Genomic DNA, 21,447 nt, shown 5'->3' on the forward strand with positions numbered 1-21,447 from the left:
ATCAGTATGTGAGATTTGTACAAGGCCAAGTTATTTCTGAGTGGATTCCATCTATGTCCATAACCAGCACCAGTTTTTTATTTTTTTTATTATTTTTTGAAATTCACTCATTGGTTTGTAATAGAAACCGTGTGGTTTCTCAATGCACTTTCAATTGTACCCACTTATAAAGAATTTCCCAAGTTAATTTTACTAAACAAAACTTCCTGAGGGTCTACCATTTCCTTTAGGAGCTCAGTAACATAAACATTACATTTCAATATAAAATCTTTAGAAACGTCTTAAGAATGTGTACTCAGTTGAACTTGGAATCTTTTGGTTTGTAATCACCGAGCCCATGACATTCAAAGCCATACAAATCCTTACATTACTAACAGTGATACGCTTGAATTTCTTAGAAATTCTTAGAAAATACCCTTGGTCAATGCGTTGGAATCCAGTTAAAACGCGAGAAGGTGTGGGATTCAGAATACCCACGATTGCAATTGATATTGAGAATACTAACTATTGCAACAACTTTCCACACATATTCGATCTTTCGACCAGAAAGAGTGGCAGTCAAAAAAGGAAAGAAAGAAAGAAAATGAGGCGGGAGGAGCCGGCGGTGGGTGAACAGCAAGGAAATTCTAGCTTTATTACACAAGCATGGAACCAAATTCCTTTGGAGGGGGTGGGGGTGGAAGTCTGACGACTTCAGACCAAGGAGGGAACAAGAGAGAACATGGATCTGCCCCTACAGACCTGGAGACATCTCAATCTGGGGTTAGGACGAAAGGGGACCTCCCTTGAGGTCCAGGGGTCTCCTCCCTCCGCAGACCAGGTGCTGGGAGGAAGCAGAGGGGCACAGCTGCCCCGGAGTCCCAGAAGGCGGCGCCGCAACCCGGGGGCGCTGACTTGGACCATCTGGTGCTTCTTCGCCCCTAAAATGCACTAGGGGACGCGGTCCCGGCTGTCCCTGGTTCATCCCTCCATGCAAAAGTCCTCCCGGGGCTGAGAGGTCGCGCGGCGGTGGCCCGCCTCTCACGCCCAGGCACTGGGAAGCTGCGGAGTCTCACCACGGGTCCCAGGTTCATTCCCAGGACTTGGCGCGCCTGGAGCCGCGCTTCTGCCAGGCTGCTCTCGACCCACACGTCGCCCGCTACGCGAATGGTGGGGAAGGTGGTCAGCGTCGGGGTGGCCGCCCTCCCACTCTCCTCCAGGGTGCGGCCCCTGGAGCAGGGCCCGGGTACCGCGGGCTTAAGGGGGATGCTGTCCTCGCGGAACTGCGGCGGCGGGGGCGGCACCTTCCTCTGGCAGACCGCCACCGTCCGGGCTCCATGGCGCCTCCGCCTGGCAGCTAGCCGGCACGTCTGGAGGCAGCCCCTCCTGTAGCGCTAGAGGCTCCTTCCCCAGTGGCCAGGGCCAGGGCCTCCCGGGGCCAGCGATGCCGCCTCTTCTTGCAGCTCAGGATGTGAGGCCGCTATGGGCCGCCCATGCTTGCCAGGTCTCGCGGCCGCCACAGACCCCTGATGAATTTCCTACCATGAAGCCAAATCAGGAGGCAGGCTGTGAGAGTTACACCGCAGTTCCTAGGAGACCAGGCGCTTTGTGAGGTCACAATGTCTGCATATCTTATCACTGTGGGCTGCCCAAAGCTGTTCAAGAGGCTTGTCCTAGAGGTGAATGCACGGGTGCTTCAGCCTCCATTAATTCCATCTAACATGAAATGACACTTAGCGGTGGAGAGTACACACAACTTGCAATCAAACATGACTCTAAGAGGGTTTTAGCTAATTAAATGCCTTGTCATGCAACGCACTGAAAGCCAAATTGAAATAACTACTCTACCCTTTCAAACAATACCGATGTACTGTGCCTTGCTTAGGGTTCCATACGTGTGTTGCTACAGCTCACAGTTCAGGAAGCTGTTCTTCACAGCAGCAGCAAACAGTTTGCCTAGTTAGTATCCATGCTCACTTTCATGCAGTGTAGGGAAGACCGAGTCATTGTGTGCTTAAGAGCAAAGCGTCAACGAATTCTGTGTGAGTGGCCAGTAGGGCATTCAGTGCCACTAAAACCTATTCACTACCTACCAATTCATGATATTTCAGGTAAGTCATACACAAGGGAGTAAGAGAACGTATGGGACTCCAAGGGTAGAAAACGTGTTACACCGTCCGTGAAAGTGCTTTTGAAAGCAACCAGCATAGTCCATCCATCATCACCACATACACAATTCATTCACAAAATACTACAAGGACCACCTACCATGATCAACTGAAATCCATTTGGTATGAAAGGATGACTCCAAACTATGTGAATCACTAAGAGTGATAAGTCACGGTAACAATCAGAAGAGAAACTTGCCAAGGTTAACGTGATACATGTAACAGGCCTCTGTCTTTATTCAACTCCTTTTCTTAAACACACAAAACTTTCATCTACGCAGCTTAAGCTACTACTACCTCACTCTCATAAATTGCTGAAAATGGAAAGCTATCCTTATATTCAGTAAGAGGGGAATAATGAGAGTTGTGATTTTTTAAAATTTTCTTTTAATATTTATTTATTTTTGAGACAGAGAGAGACAGAGCATGAATGGGAGAGGGTCAGAGAGTGAGGGAGACACAGAATCTGAAGCAGGCTCCAGGCTCCAAGCTGTCAGCACAGAGCCCGACGCGGGGCTCGAACCCACGGACCGTGAGATCATGACCTGAGCCGAAGTCGGACGCTTAACCGACTGAGCCAACCAGGCGCCCCGAGAGTTGTGATTTTGACTCTTGGGCTTGTAGAGTTCAAATGGCATAGCTTCCTAATATACAGTTTCTCAGTAAGCCTCATATTATTTTTTTCACTACTCAGTGGTAATGTGTTGTTACAAATACTGCCACATGAGTAAATAAAAGTGAATAATTATTTAAAAGATGCAGAGGGTGAAATTATACTCGTTTCATAGGAAGCTTATATAAATTTTCGTTACTAGCTTCCATGGCCAATGGTATTTCAAATACAGAGGTTTTTCTCCCCCACCCTTCCCAAAGTAACTGTTTTAGCTAATTAGCCCCTGAGGAAAAGATACATATTTGTACAACTTCCCTATTGTATATAATTGTATAGTAATTAAAAATGAATCCAATGACCATATTAGAATGTAATTTCAACATATAGCTTATCGAGGTAGCTTCCCAGAGGGTTTTGAAATTAGATGTAGCTGGGAGGATAACTTTGCTCAGCACAGCTTTGAAACACAACCATTGACACCATGCAGTTATTTGAACTTAACTGAGAATCTTAGTGTTTCCCTGCTATACCTTGTTACTTTATTGCACTTGAACTTGCATTCATGCTTTGGGTTATCTGGGCTATCTGATTTCGGTTTGGATCTGAATGTCCATCCTAAATTCAATATGTTGTTTAGCTGGTCCCTTAAAAAATATTGCCATTTCTAGTTTAAAAAACAGGATGTTAAAAAAAAAATCTTTGTTTTTGCCAACTTTTTAGCAAAACCTTGCTGATGTTTTGTTTTACAACTTATAAAATGTGAAGAAACAACTAATATAGTTGATTCATATATTAATAGGAAAATGAAAGTACTTTATGTATTCTTTTGGGCAGACCGTGAAAAGGAACTTGACACGGTGGCCTTTCTGGTGAGGCATTCATTTACTGTCTTCTAAAACGAGTCTGCGCTTAGGTTGTACAGATTTTTGAAATAAATCCCATAGTCTTTATTCATTCTCATACCTTTATATATCATATGGCACAAGTAAGGAGGAAGTTTATGACCTTGCTATGCTTGAGTGCCTATATGTGGTGACTGGCACCTCAAATAAGCTTCTGAATTCCTGATGTCATTTTTATCCCCCTTCTTCTTGTCACCCAGCAACTTAATTTTCCTTACAGAACCAGTAATGTTATAATTGTGGAGAGCAAGCTTCACTGTTGTTTACTGTCACTGTTGTGCTGTGTGTTTTGTCCAAGTTTGAGTACACAATTGATCCAGTATAATTTAAACCGGTGGCTGACACATATTGATTTGCTGTGTGCAAACAATAGTACTAGTGTTCTGAACACTGTTGAATAAAAATGCATGAACATAATTGGATACAAAGAGATCTGAGCAATTTTGAACTCATAGTTTTTTGGTGTTCCAAGGATTGCCATGGAGCTCTTAAAATCAGTGTTTTTAGTGCATATATTATATATATATATATATATATACACAAAATATTTATATTATTTAGTGGGTATATATAACATATAGTGGAGGTGTATATATATACATATATATATATACATATATGTATATATATACACATATATATGTATATATGTGTATATATATACATATATAAAATTTACTTTATTGGTGTGTTTAAAATATTTTTGGTAGATTGTCATGTCTTATGGGAATTAGAACTCAGTTGTTTGTCATGGAGCTGAATTGTGTTCTTGGACAGTTTAATGTGCACATATGATTAAGATTTGCAATCTGGTTGTACTTTTCTTTTTAATGTATTAACTGTAAATACTTTTTTTTAAATATTTTAAAATATAGCCTATATTCTCTCTTACATATGTGAATTTATTTATTTTTTTTAATTTTTTAATATATGAAATTTACTGTCAAATTGGTTTCCATACAACACCCAGTGCTCATCCCAAAAGGTGCCCTCCTCAATACCCATCACCCACCCTGCCCTCCCTCCCACCCTGCCCTCCCTCCCACCCCCCATCAACCCTCAGTTTGTTCTCAGTTTTTAACAGTCTCTAATGCTTTGGCTCTCTCCCACTCTAACCTCTTTTTTTTTTTTTTTTCCCTTCCCCTCCCCCATGGGTTTCTGTTATGTTTCTCAGGATCCACATAAGAGTGAAACCATATGGTATCTGTCTTTCTCTGTATGGCTTATTTCACTTAGCATCACACTCTCCAGTTCCATCCATGTTGCTACAAAAGGCCATATTTCATTTTTTCTCATTGCCACGTAGTATTCCATTGTGTATATAAACCACAATTTCTTTATCCATTCATCAGTTGATGGACATTTAGGCTCTTTCCATAATTTGGCTATTGTTGAGAGTGCCGCTATAAACATTGGGGTACAGGTGCCCCTATGCATCAGTACTCCTGTATCCCTTGGATAAATTCCTAGCAGTGCTATTGCTGGGTCATAGGGTAGGTCTATTTTTAATTTTCTGAGGAACCTCCACACTGCTTTCCAGAGCGGCTGCACCAATTTGCATTCCCACCAACAGTGCAAGAGGCTTCCTGTTTCTCCACATCCTCTCCAGCATCTATAGTCTCCTGATTTCTTCATTTTGGCCACTCTGACTGGCGTGAGGTGGTATCTGAGTGTGGTTTTGATTTGTATTTCCCTGATAAGGAGCGACGTTGAACATCTTTTCATGTGCCTGTTGGCCATCCGGATGTCTTCTTTAGAGAAGTGTCTATTCATGTTTTCTGCCCATTTCTTCACTGGGTTATTTGTTTTTTGGGTGTGGAGTTTGATGAGCTCTTTATAGATTTTGGATACTAGCCCTTTGTCCGATGTGTCATTTGCAAATATCTTTTCCCATTCTGTTGGTTGCCTTTTAGTTTTGTTGGTTGTTTCCTTTGCTGTGCAGAAGCTTTTTATCTTCATAAGGTCCCAGTAATTCACTTTTGCTTTTAATTCCCTTGCCTTTGGGGATGTGCCGAGTAAGAGATTGCTACGGCTGAGGTCAGAGAGGTCTTTTCCTGCTTTCTCCTCTAAGGTTTTGATGGTTTCCTGTCTCACATTCAGGTCCTTTATCCATTTTGAGTTTATTTTTGTGAATGGTGTGAGAAAGTGGTCTAGTTTCAACCTTCTGCATGTTGCTGTCCAGTTCTCCCAGCACCATTTGTTAAAGAGACTGTCTTTTTTCCATTGGATGTTCTTTCCTGCTTTGTCAAAGATGAGTTGGCCATACGTTTGTGGGTCTAGTTCTGGGGTTTCTATTCTATTCCATTGGTCTATGTGTCTGTTTTTATGCCAATACCATGCTGTCTTGATGATGACAGCTTTGTAGTAGAGGCTAAAGTCTGGGATTGTGATGCCTCCTGCTTTGGTCTTCTTCTTCAAAATTACTTTGGCTATTCGGGGCCTTTTGTGGTTCCATATGAATTTTAGGATTGCTTGCTCTAGTTTCGAGAAGAATGCTGGTGCAATTTTGATTGGGATTGCATTGAATGTGTAGATAGCTTTGGGTAGTATTGACATTTTGACAATATTTATTCTTCCAATCCATGAGCAGGGAATGTCTTTCCATCTCTTTATATCTTCTTCAATTACCTGCATAAGCTTTCTATAGTTTTCAGCATACAGATCTTTTACATCTTTGGTTAGATTTATTCCTAGGTATTTTATGCTTCTTGGTGCAATTGTGAATGGGATCAGTTTCTTCATTTGTCTTTCTGTTGCTTCATTGTTAGTGTATAAGAATGCAACTGATTTCTGCGCATTGATTTTGTATCCTGCAACTTTGCTGAATTCATGTATCAGTTCTAGCAGACTTTTGGTGGAGTCTATCGGATTTTCCATGTATAATATCATGTCATCTGCAAAAAGCGAAAGCTTGACTTCATCTTTGCCAATTTTGATGCCTTTGATTTCCTTTTGTTGTCTGATTGCTGATGCTAGAACTTCCAGCACTATATTAAACAACAGCGGTGACAGTGGGCATCCCTGTCGTGTTCCTGATCTCAGGGAAAAAGCTCTCAGTTTTTCCCCGTTGAGGATGATGTTAGCTGTGGGCTTTTCATAAATGGCCTTTATGATCTTTAAGTATGTTCCTTCTATCCCGACTTTCTCAAGGGTTTTTATTAAGAAAGGGTGCTGGATTTTGTCAAAGGCCTTTTCTGCATCCATTGACAGGATCATATGGTTCTTCTCTTTTTTTTTTGTTAATGTGATGTATCACGTTGATCAATTTGCGAATGGTGTTCAACAGCCCTGGGGATGAATCCCATTTGATCATGGTGAATAATTCTTTTTATATGTTGTTGAATTCGATTTGCTAGTATCTTATTGAGAATTTTTGCGTCCATATTCATCAGAGATATTGGCCTGTAGTTCTCTTTTTTTACTGGGTCTCTGTCTGGTTTAGGAATCAAAGTAATACTGGCTTCATAGAATGAGTCTGGAAGTTTTCCTTCCCTTTCTATTTCTTGGAATAGCTTGAGAAGGATAGGTATTATCTCTGCTTTAAACGTCTGGTAGAACTCCCCTGGGAAGCCATCTGATCCTGGACTCTTATTTGTTGGGAGATTTTTGATAACCGATTCCATTTCTTCGCTGGTTATGGGTCTGTTCAAGCTTTCTATTTCCTCCTGATTGAGTTTTGGAAGAGTGTGGGTGTTTAGGAATTTGTCCATTTCTTCCAGGTTGTCCAATTTGTTGGCATATAATTTTTCATAGTATTCCCTGATAATTGTTTGTATCTCTGAGGGATTGGTTGTAATCATTCCATTTTCATTCATGATTTTATCTATTGGGTCATCTCCCTTTTCTTTTTGAGAAGCCTGGCTAGAGGTTTGTCAATTTTGTTTATTTTTTCAAAAAACCAACTCTTGGTTTCGTTGATCTGCTCTACAGTTTTTTTAGATTCTATATTGTTTATTTCTGCTCTGATCTTTATTATTTCTCTTCTTCTGCTGGGTTTAGGCTGCCTTTGCTGTTCTGCTTCTATTTCCTTTAGGTGTGCTGTTAGATTTTGTATTTGGGATTTTTCTTGTTTCTTGAGATAGGCCTGGATTGCAATGTATTTTCCTCTCAGGACTGCCTTCGCTGCATCCCAAAGCGTTTGGATTGTTGTATTTTCATTTTCGTTTGTTTCCATATATGTTTTAATTTCTTCTCTAATTGCCTGGTTGACCCACTCATTCGTTAGTAGGGTGTTCTTTAACCTCCATGCTTTTGGAGGTTTTCCAGACTTTTTCCTGTGGTTGATTTCAAGCTTCATAGCATTGTGGTCTGAAAGTATGCATGGTATAATTTCAATTCTTGTAAACTTATGAAGGGCTGTTTTGTGATCCAGTATATGATCTATCTTGGAGAATGTTCCGTGTGCACTCGAGAAGAAAGTATATTCTGTTGCTTTGGGATGCAGAGTTCTAAATATATCTGTCAAGTCCATCTGATCCAATGTATCATTCAGGGCCCTTGTTTCTTTATTGACTGTGTGCTTAGATGATCTATCCATTTCTGTAAGTGGGGTGTTAAAGTCCCCTGCAATGACCACATTCTTATCAATAAGGTTGCTTATGTTTGTGAGTAATTGTTTTATATATCTGGGGGCTCCGGTATTTGGCGCATAGACGTTTATAATAGTTAGCTCTTCCTGATGGATAGACCCTGTGATTATTATATAATGCCCTTCTTCATCTCTTGTTACAGCCTTTAATTTAAAGCCTAGTTTGTCTGATATAAGTATGGCTACTCCAGCTTTCTTTTGGCTTCCAGGAACATGATAAATAGTTCTCCATCCCCTCACTCTCAATCTAAAGGTGTCCTCAGATCTAAAATGAGTCTCTTGTAGACAGCAAATAGATGGGTCTTGTTTTTTTATCCATTCTGATACCGTATGTCTTTTAGTTGGTGCATTTAATCCATTTACATTCAGTGTTATTATAGAAAGATACGGGTTTAGAGTCATTGTGATGTCTGTATGTTTTATGCTTGTAGTGATGTCTCTGGTACTTTGTCTCACAGGATCCCCCTTAGGATCTCTTGTAGGGCTGGTTTCGTGGTGACAAATTCCTTCAGTTTTTGTTTGTTTGGGAAGACCTTTATCTCTCCTTCTATTCTAAATGACAGACTTGCTGGATAAAGGATTCTCGGCTGCATATTTTTTCTGTTTAGCACACTGTAGATATCGTGCCAAGCCTTTCTGGCCTGCCAAGTTTCAAAGGAGAGATCAGTCACGAGTCTTATAGGTCTCCCTTTATATGTGAGGGCACGTTTATCCCTTGCTGCTTTCAGAATTTTCTCTTTATCCTTGTATTTTGTCAGTTTCACTATGATATGTCATGCAGAAGATCGATTCAAGTTACGTCTGAAGGGAGTTCTCTGTGCCTCTTGGATTTCAATGCCTTTTTCCTTCCCCAGTTCAGGGAAGTTCTCAGCTATAATTTCTTCAAGTACCCCTTCAGCACCTTTCCCTCTCTCTTTCTCCTCTGGGATACCAATTATGCGTATATTATTTTTTTTTAGTGTATCACTTAGTTCTCTAATTTTCCCCTCATACTCCTGGATTTTTTTATCTCTCTTTCTTTCAGCTTCCTCTTTCTCCATAACTTTATCTTCTAGTTCACCTATTCTCTCCTCTGCCTCTTCAAGCCGAGCCGTTGTGGTTTCCATTTTGTTTTGCATTTCGTTTAAAGTGTTTTTCAGCTCCTCGTGACTGGTCCTTAGTCCCTTGATCTCTGTGGCAAGAGATTCTCTGCTGTCCTGTATACTGTTTTCAAGCCCAGCAATTAACTTTATGACTATTATTCTAAATTCACTTTCTGTTATATTATTTAAATCCTTTTTGATCAGTTCATTAGCTGTTGTTATTTCCTGGAGATTCTTCTGAGGGGAATTCTTCCGTTTGGTCATTTTGGAGAGTCCCTGGCATGGTGAGGACCTGCAGTGCACTTCCCCTGTGCTGTGGTGTATAACTGGAGTTGGTGGGCGGGGCCGCAGTCCGACCTGATGTCTGCCCCCAGCCCACCGTTGGGGCCACAGTCAGACTGGTGTGTGCCTTCTCTTCCCCTCTCCTAGGGGCGGGATTCACTGTGGAGTGGCGTGGCCCATCTGGGCTACTTGCACACTGCCAGGCTTGTGTTGCTGGGGATCTGGCGTATTAGCTGGGGTGGGTAGGCAAGGTGCACGGGGGCTGGAGGGGTAGGCTTAGCTCGCTTCTCCTTAGGCGATCCACTTCAGGAGGGGCCCTGTGGCAGCAGGAGGGAGTCAGATCCGCTGCCGGAGGTTTGGCTCCGCAGAAGCACAGAGTTGGGTGTTTGCGCTGCACAAGCAAGTTCCCTGGCAGGAACTGGTTCCCTTTGGGATTTTGGCTGGGGGATGGGCGGGGGAGATGGCGCTGGCGAGTGCCTTTGTTCCCCACCAAGCTGAGCTCTGCCGTCCGGGGGCTCAGCAGCTCTCCCTCCCTTTGTCCTCCAGCCTTCCCGCTTTCTGAGCAGAGCTGTTAACTTATGACCTCCCAGACGCTAAGTCGCGCTTGCTGTCGGAACACAGTCCGTCCGGCCCCTCCGCTTTTGCCAGCCAGACTCGGGGGCTCTGCTTCGCGGGCGAGCCGCCCCTCCAGCCCTGCTCCCTCCCGCCAGTCCGTGGAGCGCGCACCGCCTCGCCGCCCTTCCTACCCTCTTCCGTGGGCCTCTCATCTGGGCTTGGCTCCGGATACTCTGTTCTGCTAATCCTCTGGTGGTTTTCTGGGTTCTTTGGCAGGTGTAGGTGGAATCTAAGTGATCAGCAGGATGCGTGGTGAGCCCAGCGTCCTCCTACGCTGCCATCTTCCGGAACCCTCTTCGTAAATACTTGTTAGAGAATGTGCAGTGTCTGGCTCTTCTAATGATGTTGGAAAGTTTTTGAAATGGAATCTTATGTTTGCATGTGAATCACAAAACAATGTGAGAATTTTTTATTTCTTTTGTTAACGTCAACACCCTGGAAGCCTGGAGATATGGTTTTTATGCTACTTTGGGACTCAACTGTTTGTTAATATCAAGTCTGATGATCTAGTGAATCTCTGAGACAATGCTTCATGCCAGAGTCCAAACCATTACCCAGTTTGCCACAATAAAGACTTTAAAACTGCATCAAAGTTCATTTTGAGTCCTGACTCCAACCCCCTTCTAGTAGTGATAGAAAGCCTAACACTCACGTATTTTTATATTATAAAAGAACATAATGTGCTGCATAAGAGTAGCAGCAGTAAAGGCTGTCCTAGAGAATAAAGTAAAGCCAGAATTTTCATTACAGCCTAGCGGGTAGACGTAGAGAGCTAGCAAGGGCAGGATTCATAGTATTATATGCCCTGGATTTGTCTTTGTGTCTGAGTTCCTATCCATATTTGGAGGCAGCAGCGTACTAACTGTGGATCACATTGCCTGCGGTTGGATGAAAGATGGACCACTCGAAACCATTAGAACTGTACCTAAGGTACAGAAATGCTCTGTGCTTTAGCTTCCTGAAGAACCACATGTGGTTAGTAAAATAAACTATTGGACTGCTGAAAGGATTAAAAAAGGATATTAATGGGTGAACGCATAGAAAATGCTTCATAAATGTTATTAACTGGAGGCATGTGGGCTGAAAATAAATATATATGCTGAGAGGTACTTTCAAGTTTAACATCCTGAAAATAGAGTGTGGTCTGAGAAAACCAAAAGACAAATGATGAGAAGGTAATGTATGTGTGGGTTTAGTTGAAGAAAGAGACAGAAGGAGGTGAGGTTAAGTTGATTTATTAGGTAGTTGTCACTGTTGGAGGTTTTCTAGACTTCCTTAGATATTTGGGGTCTTTTGTCCTTTGTTCTGAAATATATTTAAAACATATTGTTATGTATATTAAACTATCTGAGAATTTATACAAATAATAAGAGTTACCGATCACAAACTTGCCAAATGTCAACACGAAATTTTCATTTTGGTTAAGCTCGGTAATGTTTGCTTTAAATCCGTGTGAGTTTACATGTACAAAACTAAATTTGAAGCAATATGTGTGAGTTTTGTACTTCCTGTGTTAAAGGAGACAAGTAAGTGCAGTAGTTAGATTTGAAATAGCAGAACGTTGTTACCATAGGGAAAAGATAGCCTCACAGTTGAAGCATGGACACACTCATCTTCTTTAGATTTGGATCTAATGCCTGTGACTTAGCTCTGATTCCACTCCCACCTGCAGAAGGAATAACAATATATTCTAGGTTGGGGAGCAAGTCAAAGTTACAGTAGCTGAAATTAACAATAAAATAATTTCCCTAGATAGAACTTATCCGGTGGCAAGAAGATCAAAACTGAGCCTGGCTGCAGATTTTGCAAGAGCAATGACTTATCGTCATCACTCCCTTGTCTTGGCAATGGCACCTTACACTGAAATTTATAACATGCGGGACATATCCAGAGCCCAAAAGGAAAGCAGTGCTCAGAAAAGATGGGACAGTATGGCTCCCAAGCAAATTCGAATAAAGATTCTAGGGGACTCAAAACTGAACTTCTCTTGCTTTGAAAGGTATTCATAGAAATGTTAATGTTGAGATTCTTCCAACTACTGAAATAGGTTATGTAAAAAGTGTATAAAGTACCTATATTTATATGTTTATATTTAGATTTATTTTTTATATAATTTAAATATATTTATGTGTAAAGTACATATTCTTTAAATGTTTAGTAGAGACAGTAGAGAAAAAAGGATGTGATTTAGGGGTCTGCACTCAGATTAAAATAAGATTACGGAAGTATAGTATACATTCAAAAGGACATATATTATTTTTTTCATGTTTGTTTATTTTTGAGAGAGAGACACCATGTGAGCAGGGGAGGGCCAGATAGGAAGCCACAGGATCGAAGCAGGCTCCAGGCTCTGAGCTGTCAGCACAGAACCTGATGTGAGGCTTGAACTCACAAACCGTGAGTTCATGACCTGAGCCAAAGTTGGAGACTTAACGACTGAGCCACCCAGGCACCCAAAAAGGACATGTATTATTAAAAGTATTCTGAGCACAGCTTGATGAAGTTAAGTTCAATATACTTGTGGAACCTGTACTCATTAAACAAGGTACCAGTACCCCAAGGGACCACATGTGCCTCTTTCAGTCATGGTCTATGTCTCCTTTGGGACAGCAATTATTCTGACTTCTTACAGAATATACAACTTTTGCTTGTTTTGGGACTATATAGAAATGGAATTATGTGTCCTACACCTAGCTTCTTTCATTCAAACTTATGTTAGTGATATTCATGTTATTATATGTATAGATCCTTTATGCTCATTGGTGTATAGAATTTCCTTATATGAGTAGTTTACAATATTTCTACAACTCTTGGTGGACATTTAGGTAAGTTATGGCTTAGGGTAATTATGAATGAAACTTCAGTGAATATTATAGGACACGTTGTTTGGTGAACATGTTTTAGAATAGTATTTATTTATCTAGGAGGGAATTTGCTGGGTCACATGTCATCCAACTTATCAGCTTTGGTAAGATTCCTCCAAACTGTTTCCAAAATGGTTATACCAATTTACATGAACTTCTTTCTATAGTAGTGCCTGCGTAGTGTCTGTGAGCTCTGAATACTTGATAGCCTTGCCAACACTTGCTAATATGGTCTTTTTCATGTTATCTATTCTGGCAGGTGTACAGATTTTTTTTTTATTTGAGAAATTTCAATCCAAGTATTGTATACGAATAGTTAAAAAAAGAAACACAACATCCAAATTGCAGATCAGGACTTGCAATAAACAAAACAAAAGCTTTGTTTCCCCCACGAACACCTCTTCCCCAGAGGCAACACTTTCTTTTGTTTTCTTTTTTCTTTTTTTTTTTTTTTAAATCAGGGTTTTTTTAAACAGACCATTTTGTATGAACAATTTTAGATTTAGAGACAAATTGCACAAAAAATACAGTTTCCTCACCCCCACTAGTTTCTATAGTACCTTGCACTAATGTGGATACATTAATTATAAGTGGTGGATGAGCCATTATTGATTGACACATTATCATTAGACACATTATCATTAAGAGTTAGGGTTTATTTTGTGTTATATAGATTCATAAGTTTTGAGAAATGTAAATGGTATGTACCTACTATTGCAGTATCATACAGAATAGTTACACCACCCTAAAGTGCCCTGTGCTCCACCTATTACCACTTCCTCTCTCCCCCTAAACCCTCTTAGCCACTGGTCTTTTTACTGTCTCCGAAGGTGTTTTTGTTGTCGTTGTTCTTGTCGTTGTTGTTGTTGTCATTGTTGTTGTCGTTTTGTTTTGTTTTGTTTTGTTTTTCCAGAATGTTATCATAGTTGGAAACGTAAAGCATATGGCTTTTCGGATTGGATCCCTTCACTTAGTAACCCACATTTAAGTTTCTGCCATGACTTTTAAGTAGCTCCCTTTCTCCCTCTTTCCTTCCCTCCTCTTCTATCTCTCTGCCTTCCTTTCATTAAGGGAGTTTATTTTTTAAAACAGCTTTTGGTTTACAGAAGAAGACTGGAAAGTGCAGAGTTCCCCTGTTCTCCCTCCTACCCCCCAAAACATAGTGTTCCCTATTGTAAACTTCTTGTGTCAGTGTAGTGCATTTGTTACAACGGATGAGCCAAAATGGAAACTATTATTAAAGAAAGTCCCAAGTTTACCTTAGCATTCACTGTGGTGTGCAGTTCTGTGAGTTTTGACAAATGCACAATGCCATGATTCAAAGCATTTCAATGTCTTACAAGATGTTCCACTGCCGTAATATTCCCTGTGCTTCATCTGTTATTCATCTCTCCCTTCCCACCTGAGTTCCTGGCAACCACAAGTCTCTTTACTGCCTCCATTATTTGAGGCAACACTTTTAACTGTTCCAGGTTTATATTCTTTTCTTAGGTATCTTCATGAATATAAGTAATGTAGCATACTGCTGCTTATTGATTTGCCAGTTTTAAGCACCGTCTACTGACTTCCTATGTGAAGATGACGTATAGGTCGCTTCAGCCACCTGTCTTCTCTCTCCTCACCTTCCGATATATTCCTGAACTTCTATCTTTATACTGTTTCAGTCAGGTCCAGCCAGCCGGTGAGTCACTATCGGTATTTTAAAGAGTTACACACGTGATGGGAAATCCCAGAAGCCAAACAAAGGATGGTGAAGCAATCAGGAATGAGTATCATCAGAAAGCTGTTTCCACCCCCAGGGCTAGAGAAACTCAGAACCATACCTAGCAGGAACTGAGAACATGGGAGAAGAGGCTCTTGGAAAGAAACTAGAATTTGGAGGAGATAAAATCACTGGTAGCAAGTGGAGTGGGAGAGAGAAAAACCTCTGGGCTTATACCTTCCTTCCTTTCTCCCATCAAACACCCATTGGTCAAACCCCTCTGGAAGCCAGGTGGCAAGGAACCAGGAAACCCAGTCTGTAGGAGTAGTGCAGGAACTGGATCTGAGGGCAAAAAGACATAATGGCTGAAGTTACATATATGTACCAGTTAGGGTTCTGCAGAGACTCAGTATCAATAGGAATTGGTTCACAGGATTACGGAGGCTGAGAAGGGCAGACCCAGGAGATCCAGTAGTTTGGTTCCAGGCAGACTCCAAAAGCCTAAGAATCAGGAGAGCTGATGATGTATGTTCCATTCCAAGTCTGAGTCTGAAGTCAGGAGACCAATATCGCAGCTTGAAGACACTCAGATACACAACTCTGCCTTTTGTTCCATTCAGGTCTTCAATCGTTTAGTTGAGACCACCCAGTGTTTGTCAAGGCAATATGTTTTGCTTAGTCTCCTGATATACAGATGTTCATTGTACTAAGAAATGTCCTCACAGACTCACTAGAAATAATGTTTCACCATATATCTGGGTGCCCTGTGGCTTAGCCTAGTTAAAACATGAAATTAACCATCACAAGATACAATTTTATGTATGTATGTATGTATGTATGTATGTATGTATGTATGTATGTATGCATGTGTGAATGAATATACGTTATTTCAGAAAGAGAGAGAGAGAGAGAGAGAGAGAGAGAGAGAGAGAGAGAGAGAGGAGAGAGAGGGAGAGGGAGATGGAGAGGGAGAAGTCCCAGTAAGGGAATGCGATATTTATTCGGATTGCCTCTTCAATTCATTTTCAAAGGATTCAAATCACAGGGAATTTCTCTTAAAACGAAAAGTATGTACTGAGTTTAATCCTAATAACATTAATAAGAAAATAAGATCTAGAATTTGATGTCCATCAATTTATAAATAAATCTTTCTGGGGCAGAGGGGTCAACATGGTGGAGAAGTAGGGGGATCTGTACATCCCATGTCTCTCAAACAAAGTGCTGAAGCCAAAGTATTTTGAACCCCAAAAGTCTGCGAGTAAAAGACACTGAATACTCCTGAAGGAAATGAGACAACTTAAGAAATGACAGGTGGCTGATTGTGAACTGGGGTACATAAATTGGGCCAAGTAGGAATGGAGGGAAGAGATCCCCTTCTGCGGAGAGACAAAAGTAAGAGTAAGAGTGGCTCGGGAAGTGTAGGGCTGTATGTGGATAAGAGGAGAACCTAGGACTGGGACTGAGAGGGATCTTATCTCTAACTGTGGGGCTTTCTTGGGTCTGGGGCTAGGCTCCGTGTTGGCGCACTTGGAGAGGAGAGGAGTCAGCATTGGTTTCAGGGGTAGATCAGGGGCACAGTCCACAGAAGGAGACAGTAGCCCCTCCCTGGAGGGCTGTGCAAGAGAACAAAGCCTGCCTGCATCCACCACGCCCCGGATCAGTGGCTGGGTCTAGGGCGCAGTCTGCAGTAGGAGAAAGTGGCCCCCTCCCTGGGGGCGTCGCTGTGGGACAAAACAATGCCTGCCTGCATCCACCATGCCCAAGCTCAGCAGTGAGGTCAGCAGGGCAGTCCAAGGCAGGAAAAGGCGGGGCTCCCTGAAGCACAGCAGCACAAAGATAGCCAGGAAGACATTTGTAGCAGCACAGAGAGGCACTTCCCCAGTGCCAGAGCACACGGAACGGGTCTGCGAATCCTAGACAAGCGCTATGCCAAAGGAGTCAGCGGAGCAAGAAGGACCACCCTGCGTGTGCCCTGGGCACAATGAGGACAACTGGAACGGAGTACACCAGGTCATGGAGACGAGGCTGGACATCACCATTTCCCCACAACAAGCACCACCACCACCACCACCAAGGCGGGGCCTCAGGGAACAGTCCGAGGGTCCATAGTGGAGGTGGGACCAGCCTACCCCAAACCACGCCCGTCTGTGCTGGGTACCTGCTTATCTGATGGACCAGGATAGGCGCTGTGGAACCAGGCAGCTCCATCATCCGGACCAGTGATGCTGCATAGACTGGATTTATTCCGGGACAACTCTTGTTGTTAGATATATTCTCCCTTCCTCTCTCTTCCCTCTTTTAGGTTGATAACTCTGCTTGTTGGTTTGCTTAAGCAGACACTTATAATCCATTCCCTTGATACATTTCCTACCTATACTTCTATACTTTCCTTTCTCTCTCTCTGGAATAATCAAGCCATTTGGTTTCTCTGTCTGGGTAAACTTATCTTCCTTTTGTTCCCCCCACATCCTTCCTTATTTTCCTTTCTCTCTCTCTGCAATAAGCCATTTAGCCTCCCGGTCTGGTCAATATATATATATTTTTTTCCTTTTCCCCACTCCTGTCATTTCTCTCTTTATATGTGTTCTTCCAACAGCAACACCTCTACCGTGTTCTTTACTTGTAGCTGGTGTTTCTGGTTTGTTTGTTTTGTTTCGTTTTTGATTTCAGGCTGTTTTTCTGTGTGTGTGAGCGTGTGTGTGTCCATTTATTTCTTTTAGTTGCACGTTTCCTTCCATGTGTCTTTTTCCTGTTTGTTGGTTTGTTTGTTTTCCTTTCCAGGGCTACTTCAAGGGATAAATAAAAGCACACCTTGTGGAGGGTCAAAAACATCATGACGAGTAGAGAACTCAAAGAACCAATGCCACAACAACAGAGAGCAAGTAACACTCTCCAAGAAACACTAACTGCAGGGCTAGAACCTGCACAGGGTGTGACCCCCATTTCATATAACAATTCTTGCAGGTGCAGAGCAAATAACAAGCTTGTAAACATCATAAGAGAGAGAGAAAACTAGCCAAAATAATGAAACAGGGGCATTCCCCTCAAAAGAAGTTCCGGGAAGAAGTGGACAGCTAATGACTTGATCAAAACAGATACAAGCTACATATCAGAATTTAGCATAACAGTCAAAAGATGAATCGTTGGGATTGGCAAAGGCATAGAAGACAGCATGGAATCCATTATTGCAGAGATCAAGGAAATAAAAAGTATTCATGAAGAATTCAAATGGTATAAATGAGGTGCAATTTAAAATGGAGGCAGCCACAGCGCGGATTGAAGAGACAGAGGGGAGACTAAATGAATTAGAAGATAAAAATATGGGGAAAAGGATGTGAGAAAAGATAGAGAGAAAATTGAGGATTGAGAGGGGAGAATAAGAGAAGTAAGTGATGCAACCAAGGATTTCCAGAAGAGAGCAAAAAGTGGTGTGAAGATGACCTTGAACAAATGATAGCTGAGAACTTCCAAAATCTGGGGAAGGAAACCGGCATTGAAACCAAACGAGCACAGAGAACTCCCTTCAGATGTAACTTGATTTGATCTTCTGCACAACATATAATAGTGAAACTGGCAAAATACAAGCATGAAGAGAGAATTCTGAAAGCAGCTAGGGATGAATGGACGTTAACGTACAAAGGTAGAAGTATTGGGATAGGAGCAGACCCATCTACTGAAATCAGACAAGCCATAAAGGAATAGGGGAATCTTCAATGTGATGAATAGGAAAAATATGCAACCAAGAATCCTTTATCCAGCCAGCCTGCCATTCAGAATCGAAGGAGAGGTAAAGGTCTTCCCAAACAAACCAAAACTGAAGGAATTCATCACCGCTAAACCATCCCTGCAAGAGATCCTAAGAGGGATTCTATGAGGGAAATGTCGCAAGTATCACAAAGTGCCACAGACACCAGTACAAGCATGAAAGTACAGACATCACAGTGCCTTGGAACCACAGCTTTCCATAATAACACTGCATGGAAGTGGAATAAATGCTCCAACCAAAAGACATAGGGTATCAGAATGGATAATACAAAACAAGACCCAACTATTTGCTGTCTTACAACAGACTCCTTTCAGACCTGAGGACACCTTACTATTGAAAGTGGGGGGATGGAGAACTACCTTTCATGCTACTGGGAGTCAAGAGGAAGCTGTATTAGCCATACTTATATCAGACAAACTTGACCTTAAATTAAAGTTTGTAGCAAGAGATGTTTAAGGGCATTATTAAATAATTACAGTGTCTGTCCATCAGGAGGAGCGAACAATTATAATGAGTATGCAGTGAATTCGGAAACACACAAAGATTTAAAACATTTAATCACAAACATTAACCATCTCATTGATAAGAATGTGGTAATTGCAGGGGGCTTTAAGACTCAACTTACAACAATGGACAGAAAATCTAGACAGAATCAGGAAAGAAACAATGGTCCTGAATGATACATTGGACCAGAAGGACGTGACAGATATTTTAGAACTCTACATCCCAAAGCAGCAGAGCATACTTTCTTCTGGAGTGCACGTGGAACATTCTCCAAGAGAGACCACATACTGGGTCACAAAAAGCCCTCAATAAATATAACAGAATTGAGATGACACCATGCACACTTTCAGATCACAAAGGTTAGAATTTGAAATAAACTACAGGAAAGAGTCTAGTAAACCTCTAAAAGCATACAGGTTAATAAACATCCTACTAAAGAACAAATCAGTCAAACAGACAATTAGAAAAGAAATTAAAAGACATAAGGAAACAAATAAAAATGAAAATACAACAATCAAAACTTTTTGAAAACATATTTACTTAAAAAGATGGTAAAAGGGTTACTGAAGCTGAGTTTTGCATACTTGAGACAGCATGTAATGCACTAAGAAGTCACAGTGCTTGGGGTAATGGCCATTTCCATAACTTTCTTAGTTCTGTGACCTTGAGCAATTATAACATCTCCTTCAGCCTCAATTCCTTCTTCTGTACACAGGGTCAATTGAGATGCTTTATCAGGTAACGTGCTTGCCAAAGGGAAGTGATTGGTAGCTGTAAGTTCATTGCTTTGCCCCTGGTATTCCCAGGACTCCTACCAGGGAGCCTGGAGGCCTGTGTGCTGGCCTGAATCTGCAGCATTTTCAGGCAAATTGTTCACCCTGTGATTAAGTCTTCCGTTTCACTGAGCCCTTGATTCACCCCATGTGTTCTGGCATCTGCTGCCCTGCGTGGGTTCCCTCCTCCTTTTTAACACCCTTACTTGGTTTTGTGTGATACAGTGATCACACCACCTGAGCATCAATTATTCGCAATAAGCGTGACTCCTCTGAGTAGCTATGGTATTCTGATTATTCCCACATAAAGCTAGTTTCTGCAGCTCTGATTATCTGCTAAATTACACCAATGCATATTTTAGAAGACTCTTTTGTTGTTGTTGTTGCTGCTGCTACTGCTGTTGTTGTTGTTTTTGTTGTTTAGAAATCATTTGCTTCAGGTTCATCTAGTCTATCCAGTAACACCTGCAATAACATTGAGATAAACCTTGGTGTTACCTGTTTTCACTTTTTAACACCAGTGGATTTTGTTTTTGGTTTTCTTTTTCAGGCTCCCTTTGGGAAGTTCTATTTCTTCCATCTTCTCACTCATGTTTCCTAAATAGACAACGGATTGTTTGCTAGTTGCTGTCTCTGGGACATTGTTGCTGTTTGCCAGGTGTTAGTATTGGCATGCCAGGCCTGGGGTGTTCATTCTTTCACGGATTTTTGTTCCAGGTCTTCATGACAAAGGCAACAGAATGAAGAAGGTACTGAGTTGAGGCAGTTAGAAATTCACTTCAACTAGGACTGCCGGAGGAAGTGGGCACTGCATTTAGAGGAGGAGACACAGAAATGAACCACAAGTGAGCAAAATGAGTTGGGTATAAGAAAGAAAAATAATTCTAGCACGATAGTCAAGTTTTCTTTGCTTTTGGGGCGCCTGGGTGGCTCAGTCGGCTGAGCGGCCGACTTCAGCTCAGGTCATGATCTCACAGTCCGTGAGTTCGAGCCCCACGTCGGGCTCTGTGCTGACAGCTCGGAGCCTGGAGCCTGTTTCAGATTCTGTGCCTCCTTCTCTCTATCCACGTTGCCACAAATGGCCAGATTTCATTCTTTCTCATGGCCAAGTAGTATTCCATTGTATATACATAAACCACAACTTCTTTATCCACTTGTCGTTGGACAGCTAGGCTCTTTCCATAGTTTGGCTGTTGTTGAAAGTAGTGCTATAAACATTGGGGTACATGTGCCCCTATGTCTCAGCACTCCTGTACCCCTTGGGTAAATTCCTAGCAGTGCTATTGCTGGGTCTTAGGGTAGATCAATTTTTAATGATTTGAGGAACCTCCACACTGTTTTCCACAGCGGCTGCACCAGGTTGCATTCTCACCAACAGTGCAAGAGGGTTCCTGTTTCTCCACATCCTCAACAGCATCCATAGTCTTCTAATTTGCTCATTGTAGCCACTCTGACTGGCATGAGGTGGGATCTCAGTGTGGTTTTGATTTGGATTTCCCTGACGAGGAGTGCTGTTGAGCATCTTTTCATGTGTCTCTTGACAATCTGGATGTCTTTTTTAGAACAGTGTCTGTTCAAGTCTTCTGCCCGTTTCTTCACTGGATTATTT

At 41.8% G+C, this 21,447-nt stretch overlaps 1 pseudogene; it reads right to left on the minus strand.

Moving 5' to 3' along the window:
- Window positions 1-604: 604 nt before the first annotated feature.
- The window catches only part of LOC145715044 (uncharacterized), a 138,241-nt pseudogene continuing 117,398 nt past the window's right edge, over window positions 605-21,447 (minus strand).

The sequence above is a fragment of the Panthera onca genome, chromosome Y, assembly GCF_046562875.1.
Source record: "Panthera onca isolate mPanOnc1 chromosome Y, mPanOnc1 haplotype 2, whole genome shotgun sequence".
NCBI lineage: Eukaryota > Metazoa > Chordata > Mammalia > Carnivora > Felidae > Panthera > Panthera onca.